General features: G+C 39.0%; 1 long non-coding RNA gene across 1 annotated transcript in view; it reads left to right on the top strand.

Moving 5' to 3' along the window:
• Positions 1–1,420: 1,420 nt before the first annotated feature.
• Positions 1,421–10,900, top strand: part of LOC125938977 (uncharacterized) — a 42,714-nt gene continuing 33,234 nt past the window's right edge. The window contains exon 1 of the long non-coding RNA XR_007462876.1: positions 1,421–1,652. This is a non-coding gene — a long non-coding RNA (uncharacterized LOC125938977). The remainder of the gene's footprint in view (positions 1,653–10,900) is intronic.

Here is a 10,900-nt window from a genome sequence, read left to right as displayed (position 1 = left end):
CCCACTCTAACCTCTTTTTTTTTTTTTTTTTTTTTCCCTTCCCCTCCTCCATGGGTTTCTGTTAAGTTTCTCAGGATCCACATAAGAGTGAAAACATATGGTATCTGTCTTCCTCTGTGTGGCTTATTTCACTTAGCATCACACTCTCCAGTTCCATCCACGTTTCTACAAAGGGCCATATTTCGTTCTTTCTCATTGCCATGTAGTACTCCATTGTGTATATAAACCACAATTTCTTTATCCATTCATCAGTTGATGGACATTTAGGCTCTTTCCATAATTTGGCTATTGTTGAGAGTGCTGCTATAAACATTGGGGTACAAGTGCCCCTATGCATCAGTACTCCTGTATCCCTTGGGTAAATTCCTAGCAGTGGTATTGCTGGGTCATAGGGTAGGTCTATTTTTAATTTTCTGAGGAACCTCCACACTGCTTTCCAGAGTGGCTGCACTCTCCTCAGATATTTTAAATGGGTTAGAATTAAGATGAAGGGTGTCTATAACATCTAGAGGATGGATCTGCAAAAGGACTAAAGAAGATGTCATTTCTTTCATTTTTCATTTGTATAATTTCTAAGAAAGGTAAGTCTCTGGAGATTCACTGATCTGTTCTAAAGAACTGTGATTGCAGTAATTTAAACCTCTTTAATCTGGAATTTGAGTTAAAAACCACCACCAAATTACAAGATTGCCAAATCTTCCTTCTTTTAATAGTGTGGACGAAATATAATCCCAGCAGAGTTTTTCTCAGAACTCATCGGAACGCCTGGGGAGAGTAATATGAAGAATCCAAAATGAGTATGGGTGCATAAAATAATAAGCATGTTTTTATGTGTTTCAAGTCAGTTAAACATTTTCACTCCATGAGTGTGAAAGTAAGCGTTGGCCTGGAAAATACTGCTGGATTGTATTAGGACTGTTATTTTTTTTTTTTCCTGTAAAGGCATATATTTTTAAAAATTGCAATTTTATGGAGATACAGAGAATTGAAACTTGCATTGCAGTAAAATCTGAGCAATTGTATGATTAAACAGTTTCCTTCTTCCCTAGAGACATGTGAATAATAAAAATAGCCCTAGGATCATTTAATGTAACCTTTGTTCATTCAGACTTTCACTCAGCACTTTTTACTTGTGGTTGAGTTTGCTTTGTTAATGGATTATTTACGTGATCCCAATTTTACTCTCATCTTTAGATTCTGAGGATTATAATAACAATAACGCTTATGGAAGTATTTGTGAAATTTAAAGCAAACATCTCTCTCTCTTCTTAATTTTTTTGGACAGCACAAGTTTTAATATTTTTATATTTTTTCTCCTTGTTTTCTCCTTGTTTGCTGTCATTTTTATGACCTCAAGTCCATACTGTGGGTAAGATATAATTCAACATCCTCAGACATTCTCTTTATGTACCTAGTGGGGGGGATACAGATATATTTCAAGCCCTCCACTGCTTACCAGTTGGCCAAGCTTAGTTTTCTTCCATATGTTTCTGGTTTAATATTTTGAGTTTTCAGTGGGCAAAAAGTGTTGGTAATTCTCAAGGTTCTACATTTTCCTTTCTAGGCTGGTCCAATTTAGGAAGTGGAATCCTCTAGTGTCATAAGGGGAGAGGCAAAGCCTTCAATTCCTCCTATGTTACTGAAATCTCGAGGTAAAATATTACATATTGGCATCTTTTTATTTCATGGATGTTGTCTTGTCTTCCCCATAACATTTGAACTTTTGAGGTTAGAGCTGTGCCTCAGTTTATTTTGAATTCTTCTATCTGTGTCCCTAATAGGTGTTCAGTAAATACTTGCTTAAGTGAAATTAACTTTTTGTATTTGATGGGATGGCAATTACTAATGCCAAACAGTTTGGTATTTTCTTTTTTCTCCTCACACCACGAACTTTTTTTTCTTTTTAAATCTAAGTTAACATATAGTGTAATAATAATTTCAGGGATAGAATTTAGTGACTCATCACTTACACATAACACCTGGTGCTCATCCCAACAAGTGTCCTCCTTATTGCCCATCACCCATCTAGCCTTTCCCCCACCAAACATCCCACCAGCAACCCTCAGTTTGTTCTCTGTATTTAAGAGTCTCTTATAGGTTGTCTCCCTCTCTGTTTTTTATATTATTTTTGTATATCTTACCGTATGTTCATCTGTTTTGTATCTTAAATTCCACATATGAGTGGAATCATATGATATTTGTCTTTCTCTGACTGACTTATTTAGCTTAGTACAATACACTCTAGTTCCATCCACATTGTTGCAAATGGCAAGATTTAATTCTTTTTGATTGCCGAGTAATACTCCATTGTGTGTGTGTGTGTGTGTGTGTGTGTGTGTGTGTATATATATATATATATATATATACACATATATATACCACTTCTTTATCTGTTCATCAGTCCATGGACATTTGGGCTCTTTCCGTACTTTGGCTATTGTCAATAGTGCTGCTATAAACATTGGGGTGCATGTGCCCCTCCAAATCAGCTCTCCTGTGTCCTTTGGATAAATACCTAGCAATTGCTGGGTCCTAGGGTAGTTCTATTTGTAATTTATTGAGGAGTCTCCATCCTGTTTCCCAGAGTGGCTGCACCAGTTTCCGTTCCCACCAGCCATGCAAATGGGTTTCTCTTTCTCTGCATCCTCACCAACATCTGTCGTTGCCCGAGTTATTAATTTTAGCCATTCTGACAGGTGTAAGGTGGTATCTCATCGTGGTTTTGTTTTGAATTTCCCTGATGACAAGTGATGTTGAGCATTTTTTCATGTGTCTGTTAGCCATCTGGATGTCTTCTTTAGAAAAGTGTCTGTTCATGTCTTCGGCCCATTTCTTCACTGGACTATTTGTTTTTTGGGTGTTGAGTTTGATAAGTTCTTTATAGATTTTGGATACTAACTGATGTATCATTTGCAAATATCTTCTCCCATTCTTTTGGTTGCCTTTTAGTTTTGCTGATTGTTTCCTCTGCTCTGCAGAAGTTTTTATCTTGATGAGGTCCCAATAGTTCATTTTTGCTTTTGTTTCCCTTGCTTCCAGAGACATGTCAAGTAAGAAGTTGCTGTGGCTGAGCTCAGAGGTTTTTGCCTGCCTTTTCCACTAGGATTTTGATGGCTGCCTGTCTTACGTTGAGGTCTTTCATCCATTTTGAGTTTATTTTTGTGTCTGGTGTAAGAAAGTGATCCAGGTTCATTCTTCTGCATGTTGCTGTTCAGTTTTCCTAGCACCACTTGCTGAAGAGACTGTCTTTACACCATTGCATATTCTTTCCGGCTTTGTCAAAGATTAGTTGGCCATACGTTTGTGGGTCCATTTCTGGATTCTCTATTCTGTTCCATTGATCTATGTGTCTGTTTTTGTGCCATTACCATACTGTCTTGATGATTACAGCTTGTAATACAGCTTGAGGTTTGTAATTGTGATGCCTCCAGCTTTGGTTTTCTTTTTTAGGATTGCTTTGGCTATTCAGGGTCTTTTCTGGTTCCATAAAAATTTTAGGATTGTTTGTTCTAGCTCTGTGAAGAATGCTGGTGTTATTTTGATAGTTATTGCATTGAATATGTAGATTGCTCTGGGAAGTACTGACATTTTAACAATATTTGTTCTTCCAATCCATGAGCATGGAATGTTTTTTGATTTTTTAATGTTTTCTTCAATTCTTTTCATAAGCTTTCTATGGGTTTCAGTGTATAGGTTTTTCACCTCTTTGGTTAAGTTTATTCCTAGGTATTTTATGGTTTTTGGTGCAATTGTAAATGGGATTGATTCCTTGATTTCTCTTTTTGCTGCTTCATTATTGGTGCATAGAAATGCAACCTATTTCTGTACATTGATTTTATATCCTACGACTTAGCTGAATTCATGTATCAGTTCTAGCAGTTTTTTGGTGGAGGCTTTTGGGTTTTCCACATAGAGTATCATATTATCTGCGAAGAGTGAAAGTTTGGCTTCCTCCTTGCTGATTCGGATGCCTTTATTTCTTTGTGTTGTCTGATTGCCGATGTGAGGACTTCCAACCCATGATGTTGAATAACAGTGATGAAAGTGGACATCCTTGTCATGTTTCTGACCTTAGGGGGAAAAGCTCTCAGTTTTTCCCCATGGAGGATGATATTAGCAGTGGGTCTTTTGTATATGGCCTTTATGATCTTGAGGTATGATCGTTGTATCCCTGCTTTTTTGAGAGTTTTTAATCAAGAAAGGATGCTGTATTTTGTCAAATACTTTTTCAGCAGCTATTGAGAGGATCACATGGTTCTTATCCTTTCTTTTATTAACAAGCTGTTTGGTATTAAAATTAGTGTCCTTGGGTCATCTTGACAATCTGTATTTACCCAAAGCAATCCCTGAGCCTCAGTGCATTACTCCATTTGGTAAAGTAATTAATTCATTCAGTTATTCTCAAGCAATTCATTTTTAGTTTTCTTTCTTTTTTTAAGTTTATTTATTTTGAGAGAGAGAGAGCATGAGCAGTGGAGGGGCAGAGAGAGAGGGAGAGAGAGAATCCCAAGCAGACTCCACCCTGTCAGCCCACAGCCCGACTTGGGGCTCCATCTCTTGAACTGTGAGACTATGACCTGAGCCAAGACCAAGAGTTGGGAAAAACAAATGAAAAAGAGAAAAAAGAGACAAACAGAAAAGTATCGTTCTAAATAGAGAACAAAATCATGGTTACCAGAGGGGAGGTGGCTAGGGGGTTGGGTGAAATAGATAAAGGGGATTAAAAGGATTCTTATCATGATGAGCACTGAAAAATGTGTAGAATTATTGAATCATTATATTGTACACCTGAAACTAATATAACATTGTGTGTTAATTATACTTGAATAAAAAAATAATTGAAAAAAAAAAAAAAAAGACCAAGAGTTGGGAGCTTAACTGACTGAGCTACTCAGGTGCCCTTACTTTTAGTTTTCCTAATTCCAGTAGAACTCTGTATCTGCCTTATTTTCTTCATGCTCATATTTCTTCCTAACTTCTGTATCTTTGTATACTTCTGTATCTTCCTGTACTTCTCTATTCCAAAGTTCTCTAAGTTCCCAAACAGCTGAACTTTGACCTTCAGAGGGATTTGCCATCATTTCTCCAAAACAGTTGCTGGGTATTGTGTGCTCATTTGTCTGGAGTTTTTGACCACAATGAAGCCATGCATATTTGTTCTGGTTGCTTGGCTGCCAGACCTACATGATTATTCTATTTCTTCCCATCTGAGTATACTTCCAGGTGTGGGGGATTACATAAGTCTTCATGTGTATTCAGAGTAATCACTCCTGAACTTAGTCTAACCAAAAAGGGGAAATTATCGGACATTCATGGGGTACCTCATGGAGGGGAAGAGGAACTGTGTAGGCCAGGAGTCTGATTGGCTGGAGGGCTGTCAGGCCCAGAACCAGGGGTTCAGTAACCATCACATTCCTCCTGTCTTCCCCTTCCCACTTCTCTTTTCTCTTCTCTTTCTCTGGATTGGTTTAATTTTCTCCTACTTCTTACAGGCTTTCTACATGTAGTAAAAACATGTAAAAATATGGCTGGTTCATATTCACATCCTTCCAGTTCTAGAAATTAAAAAGCAAGATGCTATTAAACAAACAAACAAACAAACAAAAAGTTAAGGTTTTTGCAGTAGGGGAGGTCAGTGAGGGAGCAGGAGTTGGTGGTGTAGAGAGAGATCTGATTAGAGAGAATAAATATAAAATAAAACTAGAGGCCAAAATGAGCTCTTTGGGTATCCATCCCAGTGTTCAGTGCTTGTGGGTGAACATGGAGTCTGGTTTGCTGTCGCAGTGGGAGAGCAGCTGCTGCAGAATTCCAGGTTGCCTCTCCTTCCCCCTGTGAGCATGGTCTCCATCACTTGATTCAAAAGGAAATTTAGGGTAAATGAACTCATCTTCTACATATATCCAAGTCTCTCTGTGTAGAAGTTTCTTCTGTCACCCTGTGCTTCTCTTTTGCTAAAAATTTTCACCTTTAAAAGGTACATATTCTCATTCCACTTATTAAAAAAATCTACTTACTTCTCAACTCTCTTCAGTCTGGTTTCTACCTTCATCACACCCTGAAATCATCTTGCCAACTTCACAATGATCTCTTAATGACCAATTTGTATGTTTCCTTCTCTAACTGGTCTTCCTTATCCTTTCTAAAGTTCAACACTGCTATTTACACATTTTCAAAACTCGTTCCTTCTTTGTCTTCCAGGATGCCACTTTCCTGTGGTTCTCTCTCTGTGTGTCTTTGCTGTATCCTTTTTTTTCTGTGTTTCCTATAAATGTTGGCATTGCTAAGAATCTTTTTAATTGTTTTCTTTTGGTGTTCTCTAGATTCCATTTGAATGAACTCGCCTTTACTCTTCTCTTACAATGATTTCCAAATATTTACTGTGAGGATATTTCTTGATCCTGATCTTTGGATCTGTTTTTCTAACAACCATTGGACAGCTCCATTTTTACAGTCTCTAAACCCCTAAAACTCAGCATGACACACATCAAGTTCTTTCTCTTTGTCTTTACCTTTTCCTTCTTTACTCTCTATCTGGTTCAAAAGTAACATCCTCCAACAATCAGCTGGGGCAGAGATGATGTTGTCTCTCAGTATCTGTTCTCCTATCCTTCCATAGTAATGCAATTTAATGGTTGTAGCTGGATTAATGACCACTCAGAATAAAGGTTACTTCTCCAATCTCCCTGTGGCTATATTTTAGCCAAAGGAATGCAAATAGATGAGTCATATAGTGGCTTTTGAAAACCTTTAAAATATTGCTAGCATCCTTCTTTTGCCCTTATTTTCTTTGTGCCTTCCTCCATCCTGATGCCTGGAATGTGAATGTGATGACAGGCACTTGAGTAGCCATCTTGGACCACATGACTGAGAGCCACACATTGGGAACACTGAATGTGATGACAGGAGCTTGAGTGGCCATCTTGGACCACATGACTGAGAGCCACACGTTGGGAACACTGAATTATATGTGGGAAGGAGCCTGGCTCTCTGAGGGCTTCGTGGAGCAGAGCCGTTCATCCTACATTGGCAACTTCCGGATTTACACACAAGAAATTAAGCATCAATCTTCTCTAGCCTTTGCTATGTTTTGTCCTTGTTACTCATAGCCAAACCTAATTCTCACTGATGAATCAGCCAAACCCAAATCCTAGAGTAATGCTAGACTATTCCCTCTCTTCCAAGACCCATATCCAATCAGTCATCAAGTTCTATTGAATCTACTACTTTGGTATCTTTCTCTCTTCTCTTAAGCCTTATGTTTCCAATCATGGCCTGCAGTTTCATCCTTATCCAATATATGCTCCACACTGCTCCTGAAATGACCTTTGCAAAAGAGACTAAATCCCTGATTAGCCTACTGCAATGATTCCCACTGTCTACAGTTCTTAGTATGGAAAACACTTCATGATCATCACAGTTCATCTTCTTCCACTCTACCAAACTGGTGACTCTCCAAACTATGGTTCTGGACCATGCCACCCTATTACATATCGCTGTGCCTTTGCATGTGCTGATCCTATGATCTGGCATGCCCAGTCTTTTTTTCTTCCTCACCATTCATCTATATCCTTTATGGAGCATTTTCCTAATTCCCAAAGAGAGGAAGGGGACTGATAACTTCTCCCTTTGTGATAGGATGAACATTACCTGTACATATGTGTTGCAGTTTTTACTCTGTCCCACAATTACCTGTTTATATGACTCTCTCTTTTAGACTATGTGCTCTTTGATGATAGAAACTGTATTTCTCTTTATTTTTAAAAAATTTTTTAATGTTTATTTATCTTTGAGAGACAGAGAGAGACACAGTGTGAGCGGGAGAAGGGCAGAGAGAGGGGGAGACACAGAATCCCAAGCAGGCTCCAGGCTCTGAGCTGTCAGCACAGAGCCCGACACGGGGCTTGAACCCATGAACTGCGAGATCATGACCTGAGCTGAAGTCGGACGCTTAACCTGACTGAGCTCTGCTTCCACCTTTGCGCTCTGTCTGTGTTAGTTCCTATTGCTGCTATAACAAATTAGCACAGGCTTAGTGGCTTCAAACAAAGCAAGTTTATTATCTTAGATTTCTGGAGATAAGAAGTCTTAAAATGTATTAGCTGCATTCTCTGGGGAGAATCTATTTCCTTGTCTTTTCCAGCTTCTAGAGGTTGCCCACATTTCTTGACTCCTGGCCCCCTTCCATCTTCAAAGACAGCAGTGATGGTCAAATCTTTCACACTGCATTACTCTGACTCTGACTCTCCTGCCCCACTTTTTCACTTATAAGGACCTTTGTGGTTATATTGGGCCCACCCAGAGAATTCAGGATAATATCCTTCTCTCTCTCCATCCGATTAGTGATAAATCTTAATTCTATTTGCAAACTTAATTCCCCTTTGCCACATGACAAGCATATTCAGAGGATCCAGGGATTAGCACATGGATGCTTTTCTACCTACCACACCATGTCAAGTCTATCCTTACAACATTAGCCATCAAAATGGTCAATTAGAAACATTTTCAGATAACATCACAGCTCTGCCTGAAACCTGTCAACTTCTGCTCTCAGTTAAAGTCCTTGTAATAGTATTTCTTATGCTTTACATTGTCTGACCCTCTTCATGCTCCCTGACCTCTGGCTTGCTCTACCCCAGCCAGCCGCAGACATACCAAGGGCAATCTTGTCTCACAGCCTTTTCCTCAGATAACTATATGGCTCACTCCCCAATTAGCTGCAGGAATCTGATCAATTCTCAATTTGTCAGTGACTTTCTGGACAAAATTATATAAAGTAGCAACTCTCATTGCTCTGTCAATTCTTATTGCCTTATTCTGTTTTATTTTCTCTATGGTTCTTATCCTTATATTGCCTACTGTATATTTACTGCTGTCATTTCTAATTTTCTGTCTTACCTCTGTGAGCTAGGATAACAGTTGGATTTTTTTGTTGTTGTTCACTGTTGCAGATCTAGTCCTTACAAAAGTGTCTGACACATAGGAAGATTCCAATGAATATTTACTGAATGAAATAACTGGATGCATGCATACACATATGAAGCACCATTGCTCTATCTGAAGCTGGAAGGGGTTTATGAGATGAAGGAAAATGGAAGGCCAGTGTTAAGTTGAATGACTGGATTTATCACCATTTATTTATTATTAAAAAAATTTTTTTAATGTTTATTTTTGAGACAGAAAGAGACAGAGACAGAGCATGAGTGGGGGTGGGGAGGGGCAGAGAGAGAGGGAGACACAGAATCTGACGCAGGCTCCAGGCTCCGAGCTGTCAGCACAGAGCTCCATGCCTGGCTCGAACTCATGGACCATGAGATCATGACCGAGGTCAGATGCTTGATTGACTAAAATTAATTTTTAAAAGTGTTTATTTAGAGAGAGAGAAAGAGAAGGGGAGGGGCAGAGAGAGAGAGAGAGAGAGAGAGAGAAAACCCAAGCAGTCTCTGCATTGTCAGCACAGAGCCTGACACAGACTTGATCCCATGTACTGTGAGATCATAACCTGGACTGAAATCAAGAGCCAGACACTTAACTGACTGAGCCACCCAGGCGCCCCAATTACAAATTTATTTTTTAATAAAAAGCATTGTCTCATCTTTACCATTCAATGAAGAAGCCCATATCAGCCTCCAACGAGAATTCGTAAGTCACTGTGGCTCGTTTTTAAAGAGTTATAATAATTTGCTTTAAATATACTTCAGGACACATAGACCAATGGAATAGAATAGAAACCCCAGAACTAGACCCACAAAAGTATGGCCAACTAATCTTTGACAAAGCAGGAAAGAATATCCAATGGAAAAAAGACAGTCTCTTTAACAAATGGTGTTGGGAGAACTGGACAGCAACATGAAGAAGGATGAAACTAGACCACTTTCTCACACCATTCACAAAAATAAACTCAAAATGGATAAAGGACCTGAATGTGAGACAGGAAACCATCAAAACCCTAGAGGAGAAAGCAGGAAAAGACCTCTCTGACCTCAGCCGCAGCAATTTCTTACTTGACACATCTCCAAAGGCAAGGGAATTAAAAGCAAAAATGAACTATTGGGACTTCATGAAGATAAATAGCTTTTGCACAGCAAAGGAAACAATCAACAAAACTAAAAGGCAACCCACAGAATGGGGAAAGATATTTGCAAATGATATATCAGACAAAGGTTTAGTATCCCGAATCTATAAAGAACTCACCAAACTCCACACCCGAAAAACAAATAATCCAGTGAAGAAATGGGCAGAAAACATGAATAGACACTTCTCTAAAGAAGACATCCAGATGGCCAACAGGCACATGAAAAGATGCTCAACATCGCTCCTCATCAGGGAAATACAAATCAAAACCACACTCAGATGTCACCTCACGCCAGTCAGAGTGGCTAAAATGAACAAATCAGGAGACTATAGATGCTGGAGAGGATGTGGAGAAACGGGAACCCTCTTGCACTGCTGGTGGGAATGCGAACTGCTGCAACCACTCTGGAAAACAGTGTGGAGGTTCCTCAAAAAAGTAAAAATAGATCTACCCTATGACCCAGCAATAGCACTGCTAGGAATTTACCCAAGGGATACAGGAGTGCTGATGCATAGGGGCACTTGTACCCCAATGTTTATAGCAGCACTCTCAACAATAGCCAAATTATGGAAAGAGCCTAAATGTCCATCAACTGATGAATGGATAAAGAAATTGTGGTTTATATACACAATGGAATACTACGTGGCAATGAGAAAGAATGAAATACGGCCTTTTGTAGCAACGTGGATGGAACTGAAGAGTGTGATGCTAAGTGAAATAAGCCATACAGAGAAAGACAGATACCATATGTTTTCACTCTTATGTGGATCCTGAGAAACTTAACAGAAACCCATGGGGGAGGGGAAGGAAAAAAAAAAAAAAGAGGTT

This window comes from Panthera uncia, assembly GCF_023721935.1.
Source record: "Panthera uncia isolate 11264 chromosome B2 unlocalized genomic scaffold, Puncia_PCG_1.0 HiC_scaffold_24, whole genome shotgun sequence".
Taxonomy (NCBI): domain Eukaryota; kingdom Metazoa; phylum Chordata; class Mammalia; order Carnivora; family Felidae; genus Panthera; species Panthera uncia.
Note: the sequence above shows the minus strand (reverse complement) of the source record. Positions and strands in the feature narration are given on the sequence as shown.